The sequence below is a fragment of the Mauremys reevesii genome, linkage group 1 (assembly GCF_016161935.1).
Source record: "Mauremys reevesii isolate NIE-2019 linkage group 1, ASM1616193v1, whole genome shotgun sequence".
Taxonomy (NCBI): domain Eukaryota; kingdom Metazoa; phylum Chordata; order Testudines; family Geoemydidae; genus Mauremys; species Mauremys reevesii.
In genome coordinates this window covers 70,684,790-70,710,409 of record NC_052623.1, presented here as the reverse complement: position 1 = coordinate 70,710,409, position 25,620 = coordinate 70,684,790, and the positions used below count along the sequence as shown (strand labels likewise).

At 42.4% G+C, this 25,620-nt stretch overlaps 1 long non-coding RNA gene across 1 annotated transcript; it reads left to right on the top strand.

Moving 5' to 3' along the window:
* Positions 1–12,362: 12,362 nt before the first annotated feature.
* LOC120390331 lies at positions 12,363–15,951 on the top strand. Its single transcript, XR_005591064.1, has 4 exons — positions 12,363–12,438; positions 12,787–12,899; positions 13,576–13,702; positions 15,717–15,951. It is a non-coding gene; the product is annotated as an uncharacterized LOC120390331 (long non-coding RNA).
* Positions 15,952–25,620: the final 9,669 nt, after the last annotated feature.

Genomic DNA, 25,620 nt, shown 5'->3' with positions numbered 1-25,620 from the left:
GAACAATGTGATCATAAATGTCCTTTTGGTTTTCATTTAACACCTGAATGCTCATGAAAGGGGGAAGCTGATAATACTGGATAGAGTCAGGCAACATGCAAGATCTGCCCACATCAGTTTTACCACTGCACTGCAATCTGGCCAAGCAGCAGCACCTGCTGTCCCTGTCTTGAATGTGAGCAGAGGCAACCATATGAATGAAAAAAATGCATGGTGAATTTGTGATGTGGACAAAGATCCACTAGGGAGATGGGACCACAACAAGATAACTTCAGTCATTCATTCATTCATTTTAACTAAGTGATAATGCTTAGGATAGGATTCAGAAGGGGGCTTCAGAACTGCAACACTGAACACCTAGGTGGAATTCACAACCTTCAGTTAGGTGCCCAGGCTGCCAGTAAAATGCATAGAGAGCTGGGCACCTAAGAATGGGATTCACAGAAGCCAGCAAGCTGAGTGGGAAACTGCCTAAGCTAGCCAATAGGAAATGATGAGGAGAGGGATGTGGCCTAAGACCCACCTCTCAAAGTCTGGGTCAGAAGGAGGCACCTAGCTCTGCATGAGACTCTTAGCCATGATCCCTCCCCTCAAGTTGGATGCCTACCCGGGCCACTCCTTTTCAAGAAAAAAACAAATAGGAGGCAGAAGTGGTGGTGCTCACCCTTATAACTTTTGGCCCACAGGTTAGAGCACTCACCCAGAATGTGGGAGACCGCCCCCCATTCAAGCCCCCCCCCTTTCTGCCTGATATGGAGAAGGAATTTGAACTTAGGTCTCCCTCCACCCCCCAGAGCATGTCCTAACCATGGGTGTAATTTGGGGGAACCAGGCGGTGTGTTGCACCCCTGCCCCCAAAAGTGCAATCCTTGAGCTGGCATGGAATTTGCCTCCCCCCACGTGACCCCGTGGCCTGACTGGACCTGACCCCCCCCAATATAGAAGTCAAACTATGCCTATGGTAGCCACCAGGCTATGTGGTCTTAGTGGGTATGGCTTTCTCAATCTCTCCTGCTGAAGCTGTTCCACTATGTATAAATAATTAGTCATTGAGGCACAGAGAGAATTTAGAATGACTCTCTAGCCCAAGGACATTCACTTGGGATGTGAGAGACCCCTACTCCAATGAATATTTAATTATGTATACACTATATTTACAATATTACAGTTGGCAAAAAAATGTTTGCAAAATTTAAGCTGTGGTACTAAACACTAACCCTGATTCATTCCAGAGCCTGAACTTTAGCTTAGCTTAAACCTAATCTAGATCTGCACCTGATCTTAGGCCAGGTCTACCCTTAAAACTTGTACTGGCATGGCTATGTCAGTCAAGGGAGTGAAAAATTCCCTAGAAACATACCTGGGCTGAGAAAACGCACAGTGTAAGTGCACCTATGTTGGCAGGAAAGTGTTTCTGTCAGCATAGCTAACATCGTTCAAGGAGCTGGTGTTTACTGGCAGCAAAACTCTTTCTGCGGGTGTATGCTGTGTCAGCCTCAGGGGCTATGCCAGCATAGGGCCTGTAGTGTAGGCATAGCCTTCGCTTCCTTGGCCCATATCCAGTTAAAAATCTTCCCTCTGTTGTCTTTAACTTTGTTTTCTGAAAGTATGTAGCATGAGAAACTCTGTTTACATGAAGACACTCAAATATCTTTACCATTTCAGATTAGAAGAGGCACTTTTCATCAAATTGCTGATGGGAGTCATCTTGCAGAAAGAGACACCATTTGTGATACTGGCATCACTAGAGTGAAAAGGAAGGGATTTCAAATCAGTTTTTTTTCTCTTTCTGCTTTTGTACTAATTTAAATAATCAAAGGAAGACTTTACTGTTTAACTTTTAAATAAAGTCTTTAATTTTTAAGCATAAAAAATTCTATTCCAATAGCTAAACCAGCATAAAAGCTAGATGGAAATTGGTTTTACAGTATCTTTCATATGAAGCCAGAGTTGCAGGCATCTTGCAGGCAAGTGACATAATTTGTAAGTTGACTGCCCCAAACAGTTAGCTCAGAAACGCCAATTGTAAATAAACACTTCATTTTGAAATAAAATTCAAAGTCAGTACATGGTAATGTTTTTCTCCATATGAACTTTCAGATTGCTCTGCTGTGAAAAATGGGCCTAGTTTTCTTCAATTCATATTTTCAGTTCAACACTGCCTTCAAATACATTGGGCCTGCATTTTATTACCATATCATGCAGCTCTCTGTTTCATATACAGCAGTAGCTGCTTTTAGAGCTGTGCAGTGATGATTCACCCACAGGTTTGGGGGCAGGATTGTGCCCTTGAGGTCCAATTCTGAAGGGTCTTAAGTACAAATTGGCGTTATTAAAGAATAAGTTATCTGAAAAACTCACTTGCAACGCCCCGATAACCTTGCACAGAATTGATTTTAATCAACATTAATTACTCACCAGTTAATGGGACTCTTAGCTGATACCTTCTGGGGTTGAGTAAATCCCAAATGAAGTGAAGAAAAGGGGGAGGATCTGGCACAAAATTCAAAGTGTACTTAGTCATCAGTGCAACATTTAAAAAAATTTCAATAGAGACAGACACTAATATGGCAGATAACATATGCAGACACTGATCTTGGCATCGTTACAAGGGTAATTCTTATAACTCTTCTAATTTCTCCAGTCTGCTAGGCACTTGAATACTTTCCTTTTATATTAGGGATACACAGTCTCTTGTATTCTTCAGAGCTAATGGGCTGAATCTTAAAGTCTTCACTCTGTCCTTATTTCTGCTGACTCTTAGGAGAGTTTTGCATGAGAAATGACTCAGTAAAGACATCAAGGTTTGAACCTCAATGCTTTATTCTCGTCAATGTCTCACTAGATCAGTACTTGGTTGGTTTAGGAACTGGCCCTAAACATAGTTGTTGGTATCAAAGACAATTTTTATTATCTGAATTTGTGAATTGTGATTATGTTCATCATAACAAATCAAGCAGTTAGCTAGTATATATACAAAATCACTGCTGTTTATACTAATTACAGGATTAATTCTCCAATAAAGCTGATATTTATCTAAATACTGCTTACAGGCACCTAAGGAAGTGTTCAGCTTTCATCTGGACACTCTTTATACCCAGATCTTGCTTAAGTTCATTACCATTGTTTCTGATATTTCCAGATGCCAGTTTGCTTTGCTCTCAACTTACATTTTCAGAAGTAACTAGTGATTTTGAGTTTCCAAGCTGGCACACATTGAACAGAACCTGTTTTTCAGCTGTGTTGAGCACCATTAAAAAGCAGGTCCCTTTTAAGTGGTCTGAAGTTGGGGTCCCAAAATTGGAGACATTAAATATCTGGAAATTGAGGCCCTTGTGTATAGTTAGGGGTCATAGACCAATCACCAATTTCACTCATCTCCCTTGCTCTTATAGCACAAACTATTGTGTAGTTCACTCCCTTCTCTTCCTACTTGAAGCATTACCTCAACCAAGCTTTCAAATACACTAACTTGTATTTTCCCCACAAATCTCCTGTATTCCTATGCAGCCATTTTTACAAATTTAGGGGTAGAAAGTTTTAATTTCTAGCAAATATCTCCAAACTGTTTAAGATCACTAGCATCAAGGGCAACTCTCTCTCTCTCTCTCTCTCTCTCGCTCTCTCTCCAGATTAACAACAAGGAGTCCGGTGGCACCTTAAAGACTAACAGATCTATTTGGATGATCCATCACTCTCACAGATCTTGGGAGACAGGCCAGTCCTTGCTTACAGACAGCCCCCCAACCTGAAGCAAATACTCACCACCAACCACAGACCACACAACAAAAACACTAACCCAGGAACCTATCCTTGCAACAAAGCCCGTTGCCAACTCTGTCCACATATCTTTTCAGGGGACACCATCATAGGATCTAATCACATCAGCCACACTATCAGAGGCTCATTCACTTGCACATCTACCAATGTGATATATGCCATCTTGTGCCAGCAATGTCCCTTTGCCAAACAGGACAATCTCTACGTAAAAGAATAAATAGATACAAATCAGATGTCAAGAATTATAACATTCAAAAACCAGTTGGAGAACACTTCAATCTCCCTGGTCACTCGATTACAGACCTAAAAGTCACAATATTACAACAAAAAACTTCATAAACAGACTCCAATGAGAGACTGCTGAATTGGAATTAATTTGCAAAATGGACACCATTAAATTAGGCTTGAATAAAGACGTGGAGTGGATGGGTCATTACACAAAACTATAAATAAACCCATGTTTATTTCCCCCCCTACTGTTCCTCACACCATTTTGATTACCACTACAAAAAGTTTTTTTTCTCTCCTGGTGGTAATAGCTCACCTTAACTGATCACTCTCGTTAGAGTGTGTATGGTAACACCCATTGTTTCATGTTCCTGTGTATATATATATAGGAAGATATATATATACATATATATATATATATATCTTCCTACTGTATTTTCCACTGCATGCATCCGATGAAGTAGGTTCTAGCCCATGAAAGCTTATGCCCAAATAAATTTGTTAGTCTCTAAGGTGCCACAAGTACTCCTGTTCTTTTTGTGGATACAGACTAACACAGCTGCTACTCTGAGATCTATTTGGGCATCTGAAGAAGTGAGGTTTTTTACCCACAAAAGCTTATGCCCAAATAAATATTTTAGTCTTTAAGGTGCCACTGGTACTCCTTGTTGTTTTTGTGGATACAAGCTAACACAGCTACCTCCTGATACTCTTCAGATTAAAATTCATATCACTGTATCCACAATAACCAGCTTCTGTCCTTTATGAAGTTGAGCCTCATGCTCTTCCCCCAGCTACTCTCTAATGCTCTTGTCTGTGTGCTCCACAGGTATGTTAGATACAATTAAAATGTAAAAGGGATATAACTCATCATGCCTCAAGGCAAAAGTCAACAACTGATCGGTGAGAGTTAGAAAGAAGCTTCTCCTACGGGGCCTAATTGTTCATTATAGCATTTGTTGCCTTCCTCTGAAGCATCTGGTACATATCACTGTCTCTGGGACAGGATATGAGGCTAGACTAACCTTTATCCTTATTTAACAACCCTACCACCTGCTTGCTACCCACCTGAATCTACTGAATATCTTCTTTAGATATTTCTTATTCCTTCAAGTGCAAATCAAGCCTTCTTTCCAATATTCCAATATGTCAAGGTTCTAATTTTATTGCTTAAGTTAAAACAAACAAACAAACATTTCCCTTATTCCAAATACTCACCATCAACCTTTTTCATTTCAACAACGATGACTCTACATCAAATCATAAACTGCTTGTTTATAAACCCTCTCTGCCACTGCTACGCTGCTAAAATTTACTGGTTTAATAAATACTTGAGCATCATTAACTGGCTAGATCAACTTTAGCCTTTACACACTTTCCTTGTTACTCTCAGTTCTTTTTTTTTTTAATTAAAAGATTTCCAATTTGTTTTACTTGCTTTCTTCTAAAACCTCGTGGTTATTTTTATGCGCTTCCTTCTGCCTCCCTCTTTTAAAAATGAAGGATTATTCCAAGGCTCATATGGGGAAATTCATGCCTTCCAGGATCCAAAAATATTTATTCATATCAATTACGCAAGTTTACAGCAGTTTAACACATCCCCAATTATGATTGTTAGGACAAATCCTTAAACCATTTACAGACTATTCAGATAAAAGAGTCTTAATCACAGCTTAAAAGGTAAAAAAGGAAAGGGAATTCTAGTGGTGGGAGACCACTCTGCTTGTCAAACATGTGCAATTTCTCTTTTATTTTCTACTTTAATAATTTCCTTCTGAGCCCATTAGTTTCTCAACTGATGAAGAGTCATAGAAATATAGCATAATTATTTATTTCCATGACTCTTCATCACTACCTTAGGAAGGACGGTAAGGCAGGGACTTTATGATGGTTTTTGTTGCTGCATTTGTGCCAGGCATAAGAAAGCAGGATCTGTAAAACTGTGGTGCTTGAAATTAGACATGCAAAACAGACCCTATTCAATCATCTTGCTTTTCCCTTGCCAATGCAGGATTCTTCCCTATAGGAGAGAGTCACATGCTTCATTGCTTAGGTAGGTTTAGTGCAGTGCACACACTGGGGGCTTCTTGTATTCCCCAGTCTATTTCAGAGACTCCCTCCAACATTTCCTTCTTTATGCCTGGGTAGGGTTTCCAGGACCAGACCACCCAGCCAAAAGGGACCCTGATGGCTCTGGTCAGCACTGCTGACTGGGCCATTAAAAGTCCAGTTGGTGCAGGGCTGGCAGGCTCCCTACCGGGCTCCACTCGGCTCCCAGGAAATGGCCAGCATGTCTCTCTGGCTTCTAGATGTAAGAGTGGACATGGGAACTCCGCGTGCTGCCCCCGTCTCTAGTGTCAGCTCTGCAGATCCCATTGGCCAGGAACTCCACAGCCCCCGGTCTCCTGGCCGAGGAGCCAGAGGGACATGTCACCGCTTCCTAGTAGCCACCTGAGGTAAGTGTCACCCGGAGCCTTCACCCCTCACCCCCACCCAGGCCCCAACCACCTGCCCCAGCCGTGAGCTCCCTCCTGCACTTTGAACCCCTTAGCCCCAGCCCGCGGTCTGCTCCTGCACCCAAATCCTTCATCCCAGCCCACCCCAGAGCCCGAACCCCCAACCAGAGCCTGCACCCTCAGCCAGAGCCCTCTGAACCCCTCAGCCCCAGCCCAGAGCCCCTCCCACACGCAAACCCTCATCCTCACCCCACCCCAGAACCTCTACCCCTATCCAGAGCCCTCGCCTGCTTCTGCACCCCAACCCCCTACCCCAGCGCAGTGAAAATGAGTGAGTGAGTGAGTGAGGGTGGGGGAGAGCAAGCGATGGAGGGCAGGGGGGTATGGCCTTGGAGAAGAGGCCGGATGAGGGCAGGGCCTCAGAGAAGGGGCAGGGCAGGGGTGGGGCAAAGATGTTCAGTTTTCTGCCATTAGAAAGTTGGCAACCCTATGCCTAGGGGCTCTGTGTGCCCTGCGTTCCTCTCTCCATGACTTGTCAGGGGTTCTGCATCTCTTCCACGTCCCCCTTTTCGCATACCATTTCCCCCCATTCTCCTTATCCCAGACAGTACTTCTGGGGTAATGAACTAGGGCCTGATAATCATTGCATTGATTTTCATGCACTTAGTATCAAGCCATAACAGGCTTACAACTTGTGGGTTCAAGTTGCTCATGTGATAATTTCTCCATCCACTCATTACAAATCTCTAAAAAAAAATCATATAAATGATATAATGTAGAGATCAGTAACAGAAACAAATTTTAAAAAAACAACAACCAGGGAGAGGTAGATCCACAATTGGAGTCAGGTTGATTTATACCTGTTCAGGACCTAGCTCAATATATGTTTTATAATGTTTTAAAAAGGCAGTTACATAGGCTTTCACTTTCTGATTTCCACATTATTCATAAAGGTTAGCCATGGAGTCCTGAAAGTGAAAATCCTTACAAGAGTCAAGAGCTGATCTTTGTGGAAAACAGCTGAATGCTGAAAAGTGCCAGTTGAAAAAAATTGGAAAAGCTGCCTCAGTCAGTGCAATAAAACTGAGACGCTTCTGCTTTGCAAAGCAAGTCACTGGGTTATTGAGAACGAGAAGTTAAGGTAGATTGCACATTCTGATTAATGGTGTGCACACTTCACAAGATTGAAAGGTTCACATAAGCATGCAAATTTCTGGAGTCTTCTCCAAAGTGTATCTGACTGATTCAAATGCATGAGATTCCTACATCAGGCTTCATAATGTGCCTCACACATATATTGTGCAGCTGTCTATCTACTTATATGTCTCTATCTAGTTATATGGCCCTCATTATTATAGCATCTGAGCGCCTCCTAGACACTGATGAGCATGTCTTCTCAGCTACCCCGTGAGGCAGTATTATTGTCATCATTTTCAGATGGGGAACTGAGGCACAGAGAGGCTAATTTACTTGCCCAAGGTCACATAGGAAGTCTATGGCACAGCCAGGATTTGAATCTAAATCTCATTAGTCCCAGTCCAGTGCCTTTGCCAGAAGATCATCCTTCCTCTGCCAGTTTTTCTCACTACTGAGGAGGGGAGACAAGGATGACCATTATGTCTTGCCTATTTCCTTCCCAAGTTCTCTCACAGCTGTCTTTCCCTTCAGATGAAGCTAAATGGCCTGTTGGTCTTTCTGATGCAACAGGTAGATACTACTGGGACACAGTAATCCTTCCATTCAGTCTTTCTTAGATGTATTTTATAAGTTTGTGTTGGTTAGCTGTTAACAGGGAAGGATGGAAATTATTCTTCACATGCCAGGGATTGAGAATTTTATGGGGCCTTCTGCTGTTTGGGTTATAGGGAAGCTCCAGACTTTATCAATGGTCTTGGTGGGTTCTCTTTCACTGAGAATTTTTAAATTAAGATGGGATTTCTTTTTCTAAAAGATGTGCTCTAGGAATTAATTTGGGGAAGTTCTATGGTGAGCAGTGCCATTGTAAGAAAAGGATTTTGATTTGAGAGGAAAGAAATCCTCAACCATTTCAAAACTTCAGAAAAGTTTGTTTTTGTTCTTATTTTATTCACTCAGCATGGGCTTTCCTCTAGATCTCATTCGATAGTGATGCTCTAAGGATGTTTCTAGAATAGCTCCCTGTCTCCATGAAATGTGAACTTTAGGAACATTACAGCCCTGCCTGCCCCTCTCATTCATATTGTCCTACAGGTGCCAATGACAGCTCTAATTTGTGTTGATCATTAATTCCAAGGGATTCTTCTACCTCACCTTGCCCTGTTGTTTTGGTGCTCTGAAGTCCCTGATTCTTCCAACGCTTGCACAGTGCTGCATAATTTTGAATTTCTTCTGCGGGTTCCTATTTCTCCCTCACTTTTCCTTACTCTGCAGGGACTTTGTAAATTATTCATTAAGCCACAAAAACTTTACAAAACATGTAATTCTGGCAAATGAGGTTTTTGAATTTTAATGGTATTTATCCACATGCAAACTTTGAAGTGTTTCAATAAGCTGTCTTATAGCTAAAAAAAAATTGTCCCAAGTGACTATTGTTTAAAAGGTGTAATTGTTAAGCATTAATGATGTTAGAATAGTTTGACCAACTACTTTCTAATTTAGTGGCCTATAACTTGATAACAGTTTGACTAATTTTCTTCCCCCTCTACAGGGGAAGGAAAAAATGTCATTCATGTTGTGCAAACACAATTATCAGATAAACCACAAAAAACTGTGAAACTGGGACTTGAACCTAATATAAAAAACAAACCAACCACCTCTCACCCCACAGATCTGTGCCATTTGAGCAGACAAAATATCTCGGTTATAGTTATAAATTATATGGGGAATGTTTTATTATCTCTAAGGCCCCTTATCCTGAAGTGGGCTTATGTCCACCCCTTCAGAAATACTTGCAGGGTCAAGGCCCAACTGCCACTAGCCATCAGAAGGCAAACTGCTCAGACAGACAGTAACCATTAATGTTATAGGTAGGGTTGCCAACTTTCTAATTGCACTAAACTGAACACCCTTGCCCTACCCTTGCCCTGCTCCTTCCCTGAGGCCCCACCCCTCCTCTGAGGTCTCACCCTCACTCACTCCAGCCTCCCATCCCTCCATTGCTCACTCTCCACCACCCTCACTCTCTTTCACTGGGCTGGGTCAGGGGGTTGGGATGTGGGAGGGGGTGAGAACTCTGGCTGGGGGTGCAAGCTCTGTGGAGCTGGGGATGAGGGGGTTGGGGTGCAGGAGGGGTCTCCGGGCTGGGGCAGGGGTTTGGGGTGCAGGATGGGGTGTGGGCTCTGGGAGGGAGGTTGGGTGCAGGAGGAGGTTTTGACCTGGGGCAGGGGTGTGGGGTGGGGTGGGGGTGAGGGTGCGTGGTCTGGGAGGGGGCTTAGGGCTGGTAGTTTGGGTGCAGGAGGAGGTTATGACCTGGAGCAGGAGTTCGGGAGGGGGTGTGGGGTGCATGGTTGGGGAAGGAGTTAGGATGCAGGAGCGGGTTCCAATCTGGGGCAGGGGGTTCAGGGTGTAGGCTCCGGTCGGGCGGCACTTCCTCAGGTTCCTCCTGGTTGGCAGTGCAGTGGAGCTAAGGCAAGATCCCTGCCTGCCCCAGCTCTGCGCCGCTCCTGGAAATGGCAGGCATGTCCAGTCTGTTGGCCAGAGGCATGGCCAGGCAGCTCTGTGCGGTGCATGCTGCCTGCGCCCCACCCCCGCCAATGGGAGCTGCAGAGCCGGTGCCTGGGGCACGGGCAGCACATGAAGCTTCCCTGATCGACCCTGCACCTAGTGGGTGGACATACCAGCTGCTTCCAGGGAGCTGTGCAGAGCCAGGGCAGGCAGGGAGCCTGCCTTAGCCCTGCTGCACCGCCAACCAGACTTTAAATGTCCCAGTCAGTGCTGACTGGAGCCACCAGGCAACTCTAGCTATAGGCAACAATTATTAATAACTTTGCTGAATTATAAGCTCTTTTTTTTGAAAAAAACAGCCAGCACTAGCCTATAAAAATGACATTCTTTTTAAAATTTGAGATGTACTGGGTTTTTTTTTATTTCTATTTGAGCATGTGAATAAATGTAAAGAGCTCACTGTGTTAGTTAAAATTTTCCAGATAATGTAATTATGTGGAAAGTTTAATGGGAAAGTAGCAACCTGCAATATAAAGCAGAGACCCACCAAAGAAATATCATGCACAAGTCAAATTGGGGGGAAATTTAATGACCTGCAAATAAAATAATAATAATAATTATTATTAATAATAATTAATAATAATAATTAATAGTTTATTTGCAGTGTTGTTGTAGCCATATTGTTCCCTGGATATGAGAGAGATGGGATGGGTGAGACAGGATGGGTGAGGTATTGGCTCATCCTCTGTTGGTGGAAAGGACAAGTTTCCAGTTTCACAGAGTTCTTCTTCAAGTCTTGGGAAGGTAACCAGATGTGAATAATAATAATAATAATTCTTTAAATTTGCAGAGAAAAAAAATCCTTAACAGTAAGAGTTTGTCTTGCAATTTTCAGGCCAACCCAAACCAATTTATAATGGGATTAAAAATAAGTTCTATAATAGAACCAGGTTTCAATCCCCATACATGTCATATCTCCATGATAAGTTAATGGAAATTTCATGAATGTATCTGTGGCTAGAATTTGTCTTAAATTTTGGACTTAGCCTACATCAGGGGTCATCAACCTCTGGCATGCGGCTCGCCAGGGTAAGCACCCTGGCAGGCTGGGCCAGTTTGTTTACCTTCTGCGTCAGCAGGTTTGGCAGACCACGGCTCCCACTGGCTGTGGTTTGCTGTTCCAGGCCAATGGGGGCGTCGGGAAGCGGAGCAGGCGAGGGATGTGCTGGCTGCGGCTTCCTGCCACCCCCATTGGCTTGGGATGGCGAACCGTGACCAGTGGGAGCCGTGATTGGCCAAACCTGCCGACGCGGCAGGTAAACAAACTGGCCTGGCCCGCCAGGGTGCTTACCCTGGCGAGCCGCGTGCCAGAGGTTGCTGACCCCTGGCCTATGTATAAATAAATGCATACCTTAAAAACTAAGTTTCACATTGCATGGATCAAAACAAAGAAAGAATATCTCCTACTAAACTATAGACAATATAGTCTCTACTTAATTTCAACTAACACGGTGATCTTTCTACTTTTATTCACATGCTCAGATAGAAATAAAAATAATCAATACATATCAGATGTTAAAAAGAATGTCACTCTTGTTGACTAGCCAAAAAAAAAAGCTAAAAGATAGTTAAATACAGCATAAATATTTTATACAGAAATGGAATACAGTGTTCCAAAGGCTGCAGACTTCAAATACAGCACAAAACCGTACAGGATATTTTTCTTTCTACTGTATATACATGTGGCATTGATTTTTCTTTATGTATGGCTGTATTAATTTTTGAAGTCCATACAGACAAATGTGCATCTTTCAGAAACAGACGCAATCAAATGAATATGATCCTGAGAAGAAATCTCCTTTATGTACTTTTCATTAATAGATTTATACATTTTTAAAAATCATCCATTTTTGCAATACACCTCTGTAGTATTTACATATACAACTCATAGATGTTCCCTTCCTGAAATTTTAATTTTAATTCAAGAGAAACTTTATTTCTATAAGTCATATTTTATAAATTAAATAGCTGGAAGCAATCAGCATATTTATGCTGTTTTTCACTGTAGCAAAAAATAAATAAATAAACCCAACCGTGTAGCAGACTTGATTATTTGTAGGTTTGAAGCCAGTGTCTACTTTTAAAATTTTCAGTAGCAACAAATATATTGTTGCAAATGATTTAGAACTATTCATTGTGACATAGGAAAGGCAGTAAAGGAATGTTCTCTTGAAAACTTGATATGCATAACAGTCTTCAGCTATCGGTTTAGCACACACAGCCTGATACAAGTCTTACGTCAAATTCTATAAAAAACACACACACCCAAAAAGTGAGCTGTTGCCATTTGGAATTGTTATTGTCTCTGTGTATATTACCACAGAGATAGTATGGTGCACATATGAGATGCTGTGTTGTAGTGTGATTGCAAGACGGCATTCAGTTGGTAAAATTACAAGAAACAGAGGAGAACATCACATTTTCTGACTGAGTTATGTTGCACTTGCTTTGGATATGCCTATTTGTTCTCTGCTAAGTGATGTTGTCTTCAGAATGTACAAGGCCCTTCAAATTCTGTTTATGCAAAAGCAGAGAGATGCTTCAAATATTTCAGGAAGAAAAGCTCCTAGATTGATAGTTGACTGTTTACTTAGATAGAATTTTTTTTTATCTTTTTCAGGCTAATAATCCTATTAAAGAACTTAAGAGAAAGATTAATGACAGCTACACATAAGAACCTGCATCTCATTAAGGTTTCATTTGCTTCTTTTGGAATTAGAAAATGAAATAATGGTAATGCTAGCTATGGTTTCATTGATATTGATGTTGAGGGGGGTTGTGATAAACAACTTAATTTACTAACAAATACAAATAAATCTAGTAGCAATTAGACTAGTAACCTATTAAGATACAAAAATAAGGCCAAGTATTGACAATCTGAGTGAAAAGATAGGTTGTTACATGTTATCTGGGTCTTATTTGATCAGCTGTTGGTTAACTTAATCACTAGTAAAGAAAGCTTTTGAAAGCTTCAGATGTTTTATGGGAGACAGTAGAGTATCCTCTTCAGTGATTTGCTGGGACACTTTGGAGTGAATGCCAAAATGCCCTGTGGATATTCACAGGTAAAATTGAGTTGTCAAACCGAATGGGAAAATGGAGTAACAGTAACAAGGCTGTTTATTTCAGTTTCTCAGTGACTGAATGTATAATGGAGGAGTGACAGCTATATCTCTAAATAAGAAACCCTTTCAGCCAGGCTGCACAGCTAAGAACTTGAATTCAATTTTAAAGACGCAATTCACTCTTCTTTATAACAAAAGGTTAAGTATTATGACAGTGTGTGACAGAGAGTGTGATTGGGGCAGAAGGGTAAGGAAGGAAGGTTTTCTGTAAATGTACAGTATATAAATTAAGCTGTAAAGCACAACAAAATTGTCATTTTAGGTTGAACACTTTCTCTCCTAAGGTGGTAGCTATATAATATCTATTCTACAATTGCGGTGGCTGCTGATGCCACTTTTTGACTAGCTGAGTAGCTGATCTCCTTTCCCTGGAGATTGCCGCTGATTGCTGATCCTGTGAATGAAGCTAGTGTGAGTACTGTATATCTGCACTATTACGGATTATATCAGGCAATGCACAAGGCTACAAGTTGTCAGTGAGTCAGTGTCATGGTGATAGCTACAAATTCTCATTCCTTGAAAAAACAGAAGAATGCTTCTTTTGTTCCTCCACATAAATTGCTCTGCTTAAAAAGAAAAAAAAAAGGGCGGGGGAAGTGTGCAGGTACTGAGAACCTGATGCAAGATTGAAAAACAAAGCAAAAATCACCATTTGATTCAGAAAAAGTCCACTAAAAACTGTTTCTAAAAATAAAAGATTAAAAAAATTAGAGAACATAAACCATCCTTGAAGCGGAAATTTTCCTTCCACATTTTATAGCAGTGTTTTATGTTGGAGTGTTTGGTAGTGCCTATATCAGGGGTGGCCAAACTTACTGACCCTCCGAGCTGCATATGACAATCTTCAGAAGTTGAAAGCTGGGGCACACCTGACAGGGCTTGCAGCTTCAGTCCCATGGGAGGTGCCTGTTGGGACTCAGGGCTTCAACCCCATGGGGAGAGAGGTCTCGGGGCTTCAGCCCCATGGGAGGTGCCTGCAGGGGGTTGGGGCTTCAGCCCTGTTCCTGTAGAAGCCCAAGCCCTGAGACCCCCCTCTCCACTGGGCAGAACCCAGAGATGACATGTGAGAGAGGCATGCGGGGTCATGTGCCCCCCCCCCAGATGTTTGCTGGCCCCACTTGCTCACAGGGTGTCACCAGATTCCCTCCCTGCATGGCAGCTGCTGGAGCTAGCGAGCTGGGAGCTGCACCTTGGCTGGAGGCAATGGCAAACAGCTGGAATGGGCCACTGATTTTGCTGCTGCCTCTCTCCAGGAAGCTAAAGAAGTGGCCCCTCCCTGCAGCTCCCAGTTGTTTGCCACTCCCTCTACAGGCAGAGCTAACACCTCAAGGCTGCTGAGGTAAGAGGGGGTGTGACTCAGGCTGTTGGGTGGATGGGGGGCAACCTTTAAATTGTGCCCCCCCACTTTCAGCAGGTACCAGTATTCTCTGGCAGAAGCTTCTACCCCACCACCCCACCACAGGGCAGAAGTCCCGAACTCTGCACCCCCAGTCTGGTAGGTGGAGAATGAGGGGATGGCAGAGGGGCCGACGACTCCACGTGCAGCACTTTAACTGTAAAAGAGCTGCATGTGGCTTGCAAGTCACAGTTTGCCACCGCTGGCCTATGTCTTACCACTTACTGTGTTGTGGCTGGCAGTTTTAGACCAATACTCTAGAATAGTGCAGTGAGACACTTAGATTGTATGTGTGTGTGTGTGTGCTTAGTATTCCTGACAGAAGAGAGAATATCTACTGATCATGAGAGGAATCTTGCTGATGTTGTCCCTGACGATAACATGTAACTTGAAAGAAAAGGTGAGAAACAAAAGAATCTGAAAATGCAATGGCCTAACTCATGGACAGGTGTTAGTGCACATTGTGGCTCAACTGTAGATCTATTACATATTATAAACGTATTGTAACACCTTAATCTGACATGCTCACTTACAGGAAGAGATGATGCATATTAGCTGACTTAGTGCTCAATTTTAACTTCAGGCACAGCTCTGAGCAAGGAGAACAGTGTAAGCTGAACCACTCCAGCAGTCACCTCTGGAAGACACTGTGACTCAGATGCTTCCCTCGGAGGCACACTTCTTTTACCTGGGATAGGAGCTAGTAATTTGTTGTTAGCCAGTGTCAGCAGCAATATAGGACATTCACCATGTCAACTCATTTGTGCTGGCTAGTGAGTGAAGCCAAACTCTGCCCATCCCCTGCTCCTTCTGCCAACTCCCCATTCTGGGGGGGTTGGTGAATAGGCATGCAGCTCTCACCTAATCCTGGGCAGCCAGCTGCAAGGACTATTTCAGGCACATAGGGGCCTAAAGCGTGGTTCTTGCACCCCCTTACTCCTCTGCACAAGTGTGTAATTCAGTCACAGTCTAGCCTTTAGAAAGATACAATGTATATGAAGTTCAGTTCAAATGCTTTTCTCCCCACAGGAAAGTGCCAGCTCACAGCCAACCATGCTTTAAGTCAACAACTGCACAGATTTCCTTTAGAGCATGTCAGTACTGATAATCTGGCCAGAGGAATCATTCTTGAATGACATGAGACATCCTCTGACTGCAGGGGTTGAGTATACTGTCTCCTTAGGTCTTTTAGTCTATGTCATCCCAAAGAACAAGCAATCAGGAGACAAGAGACCATATCACTACCAATAAACTATCAGATTGGCAATGCACGTAAATGGGTACATAGATTTTTTTTTAACTAAAAATTTTGCCTCTTACAGTTTCTGACTGCATATCAAAGTAAAGCTGATCCCTATCTAAGGATAGATAGCCAAGATAGATTTCTGTAAAGACTGCCTGTCTAACAGAATAGATGGGTTTGATGAGTGTGAAGTAAATGAGAATATGTTTCCCCATTAGGCAGATCAAGTAATACTTATCTCTGTGGTACTCTGTATCATAGTAAAGCTAGTAAAGACATGCCATAATGCTGACACACTTAACTTATTACTTACTGCAAGGAACATTTTACAGCCTTTCATTACCACATGTAGTACCTGAATTAGACTGGGAGAAACAGGCTTCGAAGAATAATTCAGTATGGTAGTTATAATCCAAACAGTACCCTTTTCCTCAGAGCAACATGGGGAATACAAGATCAGTTATTACCTGAGCTATATAACTATAAAAAACACCGACCATATTATGTAGAAGTAGAAGTATTATGTAGCAACTCCATATGTAAGATTTTAAGCCTCTTTTTGTAGGGATGGTATTGATCCTGTCAGTCTATATAGTCTCATAGATTCATAATTTTAAAGGCCAGATGGGTTCTTTAAGATCATAAACTCACATAACACAAGCCATAGAATTTCACCCAGTAATTCCTGCATATAGCCCAGTATTTTGTTGTTCAGCTGGTACATATCTTTTAGAAAGACATCCAATATTGATTTAAAGACTCTAAATGCTGAAAAATAAACCACATACCTTTGTAATTCTCAAAGTTAAAATTATCCTCACTATTACAGATATGAATTTCTGTTAAAAATTCTCTCTCTTTCCGGAGAAAATTTTATTGCAAAGTCTGAGTGGATTGGACCAGCTGTTTGATATGTGAATTTTCAAATATGGCTGGTACTTTACATTTTGAAGAAAACTTTTTTTTCCTTCCATTGCTTATCTCAAAAGCAGCTTGGTCCAGGAACTTCAAATTTATTGCATTAACTAAGCCTCAAGGTGAACTGTGCTTAGGAGTATATCTTAGGTGGATAATTTAAAAGTTATTTGCTAAGGCAAAAATTAACTTCTGGGTGCTCTGCAAAATCACTACAAAGATAATAGCTTTAATGAGGACTTCTTTATAGCCTGCAGGATTTGTAAACCCTGTGCTCAGAATCATTTCAGGTCATTAATGCATATATGCCGATTGTCAATATTTAGCAAGGACAAATCCATATTATTCCATTTCTTTTCCCCCGCTCTGTCCCTACCAAAAGTTTCCCCCAAACAGTGTATTTCCAAGGATTTAAAAGCTGTGTCACTATTTTCATCCCCAAATTTCCCTATTTATAGCTTTCAAATATTAGCATGTGCAGTGTATGAAAGTCAAAAATGCCATGTATTCTGGTTCTGAAACTTAAAAACACTGCCTATTACAAGCCTTGACCCAGCAAAGTTCTTAAAAATCTGTACGTTTGTAGATGCGTATGTACTTTGCTGGTTAGAGCCCTATAGCTATTATTTTTCTGTGGATGCAGGTTCCAAAATAAAAGCCCACAAGATGTACTTTATCTACATAAGAATCATAGGAGATGCCATACTGTAGTTCATCTGAGAGTGGTCAGTATCAGATATTTCATAGCAAGGTACAAAAAACCCATAATGGAATAATCTGCCCATGTGCAATTTGTTCCTGTACTCAGGCAGCTAAAGTTTGTCATGTGGCCTGAAGCATAAATTTCTATCCATTTGAAATGGTTATCCTGTTTAATGTTAAATGGTTATCCTGTTAAATGTAGATTTTCTTAGGATTCATATAAAATTCTAAACCTTTTTAAAATCCTCCTCAAGGTTAGGTTTCCTAGTCTGTTCTTCCTAGCGTATACCTGCCAGTATCTAGACTGCCAGAAATTCAGGGCAGGGACTATGTATTTTGTATAGTGCTGAGTACATTGCTGGTTCTTAATAAGCCAATAAATAATAACAATAGAATTGGATCAGAACTAGAACAGTAGATCTACCTCCCTTTACAAATGTTGGGGATGTTCAGATTTCAATCCTGATCCAATACAGCACAGCTCAGATCCTCCTCTATAAAGGGCCAAACAGGAACACTGAATCCAAAAACTGTGTGCTTTGGAGAAGTCTGTCTGTGATTTTGGTCCATCTCTAAGGCCCTACTACTGAATTAGATTCTACTAGCATGAACTTTTGTGGAGTTCAAGCAAATGGGATTCTGAATGGGTTCTGGGCTCTTTGCTAGTGGATCCCAATGGCAGTGCAGGGTCAAGTAGTTAAAATATAGGGGCTGTATAAAATAAGTACACCAAGATGACTTGTAATCATCCGCATGTAAAATGCAAGTTGGCTATGCACTGAATTAAAGAGAATCCTAGATCTTTATATATGAGGGCATAGTGTATAAATCTGCTGTTCTGAGATGAATGTTTTTTCTTTCCCTTGTGCAGGTGTTAGGCATCCTAAGGAAAAACAAGACAGGTTTTTTAAAGTCTCAGTTTTGCTTAGTATTAAGAACACTCTCTAATTATGTAGTTCATAAACCATTTGTCTTCTCTGATATTGATGGCCAATCCATTTCTTTTTTAATCTGATTTTTCCCCCTGAAGACTATCAGATGATTTACAGCACAGCAGTGTGTCTTACTCTCATAAATTAAGCCAGCTTTTGTTGACTTTCATGGGCCTGTTGTTTTTTCTTTTCTTTTTAATTAAAACATTTATACAGGATAATTTACTGAGCCATAGACTGTTTTCTGACAGTTACTGTGCAAACCCTTTTAAATTATTTTTATTCCTAATAGGGGGATAAGTCATAAAAAGTGAATGAAACTCTACTATCCTCATTAATTGTAAACCTTCCTACATACTTTTCTGTTAATTTGATATTAAGAAAAAGTCAAAATTAGAGAAATTTACATCCAATAGAATAAAAACACTCAGCAAAATGAAAAATATCCAGATTTCCCATTTAAGCACCTAAATAGGAAAATGATTTCTATGAAAATCCAGCTATTTATTTAAGTACCTAACTGGGAGCTGTTGGGTGCTGAGCTCTTTGGAGAATCTGCCCCTGAGAGTCCCTGTGAATCCAAGCTTCCTTTCTGTCTATCACACTTTCCTTTGGGTTTATCATTACTGCAAAGGTCCCTGTGTAGTAAACAACCTTACTATTATATACTCCCTATTACCAATCATAAAGGATCGATATCGAGCCCAGTGTTTAGCCTGAATAGATACATTACTCATAGTTTTGGCTATGAAGTACCATTAACAGGATGGATAGTATTGAGAGCTTCCCTTTCGTGAATACCCTGGCCTGCTATTTCAACATCCCAATTACGGACAGAGATAACTGGTGAAGCAAACTTATGCTGCTCTTCACTCTTAGCAGCATCCCACAGGAGCAATTCTATGTATGGATACTTCCTCCTTACTATTTCTGCTGATTTGGATTCTTCACCTTTAATTTTACAAATCAAGGGGCTTTTGAGTTAGAACTGAGCCTCAAAAGTGTTTAAAACCACCATCGAGGTTTTACTGATCAAACATCACCCATCAGCCAGTTAAAATAAATCATTTGGAAACTTATTATATCCTTCCTCTTCGGGTTTAAGAACTGACTTTAAACTGCAACAATACTAGCAGGTGCTGCTCTAATGAGAAGATAAAGTATGAAATTTTGGAGATAAGTAGAATCAATTGAGCCTAGAAAGGTTAGTCATATATATGTAATCTTTTTCATTAGGGATAACATCTTGATTGACCTGTGTTTGCTGTTTCACTGATAGTACTATTCCATACTTGATCTAATGAAAAACATCCTTCATTATGTCTATTTATTATTATTATTGTTAATAATAATAATTAATTTGTTTGTTCTTGGCTTGGCAACTCAGATTCCAGTTATTTGTAACTTTTTTTAAAAACATGACAGAGTCTTCCCCTCTACCCCCTTGACTTCTGAATTAACTATTTAGGCTCATATCAAATTACTCAACACCATTTCAAGTGTTGTCACAGTGTTTCCTATTAAGAGACAACCATTCTCATTACAAGAGTTGAGCAATGCCACTGATGGCAACTAATGATGAGAAAACCTCAAAAGGTTGAAGGTTTACTTTTGCATTATCCCAAAGAATGGATGCTTATTTGAACCCTATCTGAATTATGTGTGAATATGTACCTTGCTTAGCTTCCCTTATAAAACATCCCCTTGCCCCACAATCACCATATTTTCTACTTTGTGAAGGACCTTCAGATGAATAATCTCTCTCAAGGCTTGGCTTGGGAGGATATTCTTTATATCAGCCTGTTCAGGTGGTGATAGAACCTTGTAGTTCCCCTTTCTCTCCTTGGGGATCACACAGTTGCTTCTGAAAGGGATTTTGTTTTGACTTGGGAATGGATCAGATCGTGCCAAATGGCAGGTATTACCAAACATTTTCCATTGTCAGGACACCCCTCTCTCACCAAGGCCTTTACCCTTACTTACCATTTCAAGTTAGCGAGAGTTGAATGCAATACTATACTACTAATATTCACAGGAACAAAGTATACACATTGTCATTTAATTAACTATGGGTTTTTTTTAGCCCAGCTGTGTTGCCCCTTGCTATGATTGTAGTTAGGAGGGAAAAAAAATTGAATCAACAAAGAGAGAAATGAATAGATTCACCTGTTGCACTTCTCTCCTTTCAATGAGCATCAGCCTATCCTGGTTCACAGTACTTATTACAGGCTAAGAGTGTGGGGAGGGGTTGTTTTGTTTTTTGTATTTTTGGTGAGTGCAAAGGTCACGGTGAGACCTCTAACTCCACATATGCACATAAACCCAGAGTTATTCCTGGGAGGTTTGGGGAACAGTAATCATATATGAAAAAGATATCTGAGGTATCTGGTTGTTGTAGCCACCTTTTTTTGTGCACCAATGTCTGCTGGGCTCCATATCACCTCTCTCTTGCAGCATTAGGATGCAGCATTAGAAGCTGATGTTAGCAACCCACCCGTTACATTGCTCAGTGACTTCCTAGGTGCCTTTGATAAGCAGTGAGTGCAGTCACGGGTTCTCTGCTTGGTGTCCAATCTGGGTCCCTGATTTTCAACCTTTGACCTCACTTCTGCATCGTTTTTTTTTCTTTTGTTGTCCCCAGAAATCAATTGTAGCCTGGACTTAGTGGTTTCTCCCCATTAGTTAAAGGAAGTGGGCCTTTAGTTATGGCCTTTAGTTATGACCCACCTGCCCCAGTAATACAACTAGTACTGCACATGCAGCTCTATATTCTTTCTATGAAACAAGCTGTGCTCTGCATTTTGTCTTTTTCCATGTTAGATTTACAGTGTCCACATTTTTATTTAAACCATGCTCAGAAGTTGACATGCAGGGCCACAGTGTTGCCTAACCTGCTCCATATTTGAGGAGAACCATACTAACACCAGATTTTAGTGCACTTTGCTCATCATTTGGTAGAGTTCAGCACCCGTACAGTAACTTGCCCTTTACAGCCACATACCATGGTGGATGATTTGGCTTCTATTACTCAGCTGTATTCTGTAAGAACTCTTGGAGTCACAAAGAGGGTGGCAGCGGGAGAAGAGAGAGTGAACAGCTAGGCCCTGCTCCAGCAAAGCGCTTGAGCATCTGCTTACCTTTAAACACTTGAGTACTATCATTGAAGTCAATATGATCGCAGCGGCCCAGGAGCCGGCCAACAGGGTGGCTAACAGGGGAGTTTGAGTGGGAGTTCCCATTGGAGGAGCCAGGTATTCTGTGTTTGCGTCTGTCTTTGGGGTGCTTGTGTCTCTCTCTGTCGGGGCAGACTGCTGAGCCCTGATTAGGGGGCGGAGCTAGGCGGAGGAGGGGGCCTATAAAAGCGGCCGCCCAGCCAGGCAGCGGCACAGCTGATCGCAGCGGCCCAGGAGCCGGCCAAGAGGGCGGCTAACAGGGGAGTTTGAGTGGGAGTTTGGAGGGGGAGGTGGAAGGGGGCGGCACCGTGTCCCCTGCGCTCCCCAGGTAAGAACGCCAAGCAAGGCCGAGACAGCAGCAGCCAGCAGCCATGAGCCAGGCAGCAGAGGACACACCGAGGATGAGAGCATGCAGCAGCTGCGGTATGTACCTGGTCCTAGCGGGGGACCCAGAACAGTACTATGTATGCATGAAGTGCCACCTAATAGAGCTGCTGGAGGAAAAGATCCAGGGCCTAGAGCTGCAGGTAGAAACCCTGATAGAGAATAGAAGGGGGTTTGAGCAGCTGATGGAGCAATGGCAAGCAGTAACTGAAGGGGAACGCCCAGGGGCACAGGGGGGAGCAGGGGCTGAGGCCACTGAGGGGGGACCACCAGATGAGGAAGATGGGCGGTGGAAGCATGTGACCGTGAGAAGCAGGCCAAGGAAAAGGAGAGCCAGTGAGGGGGAAATTGAGCTAAGGAACAGGTTTGAAGGTTTGGAGAATGAGGAAGGGGTAAAGCAGATGGTCGCTGACGGTGGGAGGCCAAGGAAAAAGAGACGAGCGGACAGTCCCATAGAAAAAGGGGAGGAGTCTATGGAAGTAGCACCAAGTTTGGGCCCAGGGAGGATGCAGGATGGCTTAAGGGGAACCACAAGGGATGATAGGAATGGAAGGAGCTTGCAACCAGGGGGGACGGAGGATAGGTTAGAGGACTGCACTGTCCCCAGGCGAAGGCAGGTCTACGTGATTGGGGATTCCATACTGAGAAGGTTGGACAGACCTGTGACCAGGGCCGATCCGGAGAACAGAAGGGTGTGCTGTCTACCGGGCGCTAAAATACGGGATGTGGACCTGAGGTTGAAAAGGATCCTAAGAGGAGCAGGTAAGAACCCTTTGGTCATCCTTCATGTGGGAACGAATGACACTGCTAGATTCTCACTAGAAAGGATCAAGGGAGACTATGCTAGGTTGGGTAAGACGCTCAAGGAAATTGAGGCTCAGGTGATCTTCATTGGGATCCTACCTGTCCCTAGGGAAGGGCGCCAAAGGGGTGACAGGATCGTGAGGATTAATAGTTGGCTGAGGGAGTGGTGTTACAAGGAGGGCTTTGGGATGTATGGGTACTGGGAGGCTTTTGGGGACAGACAACTGTTCTCACGGGATGGGCTCCACCTAAGTAGGGAAGGAAGTAGACTTCTAGGAGGGAGGCTGGCTCATCTGATTAAAAGAGCTTTAAACTAGACACTGGGGGGGGAGACGGTTGGGAGAGGTCCTGGTGCTCTCCACGCCAAATTTATACATTGGGAGTGAGAACAACAAGATAACAACAGATATAGCCAGAGGGAGACGGTTAGGTGTAAGGAAGATGGGGGGGGGACGGATACTAGATCTACAAGTCATACTGGAAGTACTGTGTCCCTACCGAGTTGGGTGAAAAGAGTGAGAGGAGCCCAACAGGAAAAATTAGGATGTTTGTTCACCAATGCGAGAAGGCTTAGGTAACAAAATGGAGGAACTGGAGCTCCTGGTCCGAGAATTGAAACCGGATATCGTAGGAATAACCGAAACATGGTGGAACGGTAGCCATGACTGGAGTACAGGTATGGAAGGGTATGTGCTGTTTAGGAAAGACCGATGCAAAGGTAAAGGTGGGGGAGTAGCATTGTATATCAATAATGAGGTGAAATGTAATGAGATAACTAGCAATGCAATGGATAATACAGAGTCTGTCTGGGCAATGGTCACATTGGGGAAAAAAACTACCAGAGCCTCACCCGGGATAGTGATTGGGGTGTGCTATAGACCGCTGGGATCTAGCTTGGAGACAGATAGAGAGCTCTTTAATGTTTTTAAGGAGGTAAATACTAATAGGAACTGCTTGATCATGGGGGACTTTAACTTCCCGGATATAGATTGGGAAACAAATGCTAGTAATAATAATAGGGCTCAGCTTTTCCTAGACGTGATAGCTAATGAATTCCTTCATCAAGTGGTTGCTGAACCGACGAGGGGGGATGCCATTTTAGATTTGATTTTGGTGAGTAACGAGGACCTTGTTGAGGAAATTGTTGTAGGGGACAACCTTGGCTCGAGTGATCATGAGCTAATTCATTTCAAAATAAATGGGAGGATAATCAATAGTGCATCTGAGACTAGGGTTTACGATTTCAAAAGGGCTAACTTTACTAAATTAAGGCGACTAGTTAGGGAAGTGGACTGGACTAACATATTTAGGGATCTAAAGGCAGATGACACCTGGGGTTACTTCAGGTTGAAGTTGCAGGAGTTGTCAGAGGCATGTATCCCGAGAAGGGGAAAACGGCTCGTAGGTAGCAGTTTTAGACCGAGCTGGATGAGCAAGCGTCTTAGAGGGGTCATTAAGAAAAAACAGAAAGCGTACCAGGAGTGTAAAATGGGAGGGATCAGCAAAGAAACCTACCTTATTGAGGTCAGAGGGTGTAGGGAAGCAGTGAGAAAGGCAAAGCGACGGGTGGAGATGGACCTAGCGAAGGGGATTAAAACCAATAGCAAACGTTTTTTTAGCCATATAAATAGGAAGAAAACCAAGAAAGAAGAAGTGGGACCGCTTAAAACTTTAAACGGAGTGGAGATTAGGGATAATCTTGGAATGGCACAATATCTGAACGAATATTTTGCCTCGGTCTTTAATGAGGCTAATGAAGGGATAAGGAATAGTGATAGAGGGACCGATGGGAATGAAGATATGGGGGTAGACATTACGGTATCTGAGGTAGAAGCCAAACTTGAACAACTTAACGGAAGTAAATCGGGGGGCCCGGATAATCTTCATCCTAGAATATTAAGGGAATTGGTGAGTGATATTGCTAGCCCGTTAGCGATAATTTTTAATAAGTCTCTAAATTCGGGGGTTGTACCGTTTGACTGGAGATTAGCTAATGTAGTTCCTATATTCAAGAAGGGGAAAAAAAGTGACCCGGGTAACTACAGGCCTGTTAGTTTAACATCTGTAGTATGCAAAGTCATGGAAAAATCTTAAAAGAGAGAGTGGTTCCGGAGCATGAGGCCGATGGCAACTGGGATAGATTACAGCATGGATTTACGAAGGTAGATCGTGCCAAACCAACCTGATCTCCTTCTTTGAGAAAGTAACAGATTTTTAGACAAGGGAAATGCGGTGGATCTAATATATCTGGATTTCAGTAAGGCGTTTGATACGGTACCGCATGAAGAATTACTGGTTAAATTGGAAAAGATGGGGATCGAAATGAAAATCCAGAGGTGGATAAGGAGCTGGTTAAAGGAGACTTCAGAGGGTAGTATTGAAGGGGGAACTGTCAGGTTGGAGGGGGGTTACCAGTGGAGTTCCTCAAGGTTCGGTTTTGGGTCCGATTTTATTTAATCTATTTATTGCTGACCTGGGAACCAAGAGTAGGAGTGGGCTGATAAAGTTTGCGGATGACACCAAGTTGGGAGGTATTGCCAATTCGGAAAAGGATCGGGATATCCTCCAGGGAGATTTGGATGACCTTGTAAACTGGAGTATTAGTAACAGGATGAAATTCAATAGTGAGAAGTGTAAGGTTATGCATTTAGGGATGACTAACAAGAATTTTAGTTATAAGCTGGGGACGCACCAGTTGGAAGTAACGGAGGAGGAGAAGGACCTAGGAGTCCTGGTTGATCGTAGGATGACTATGAGTAGGCAATGTGATGTGGCCGTTA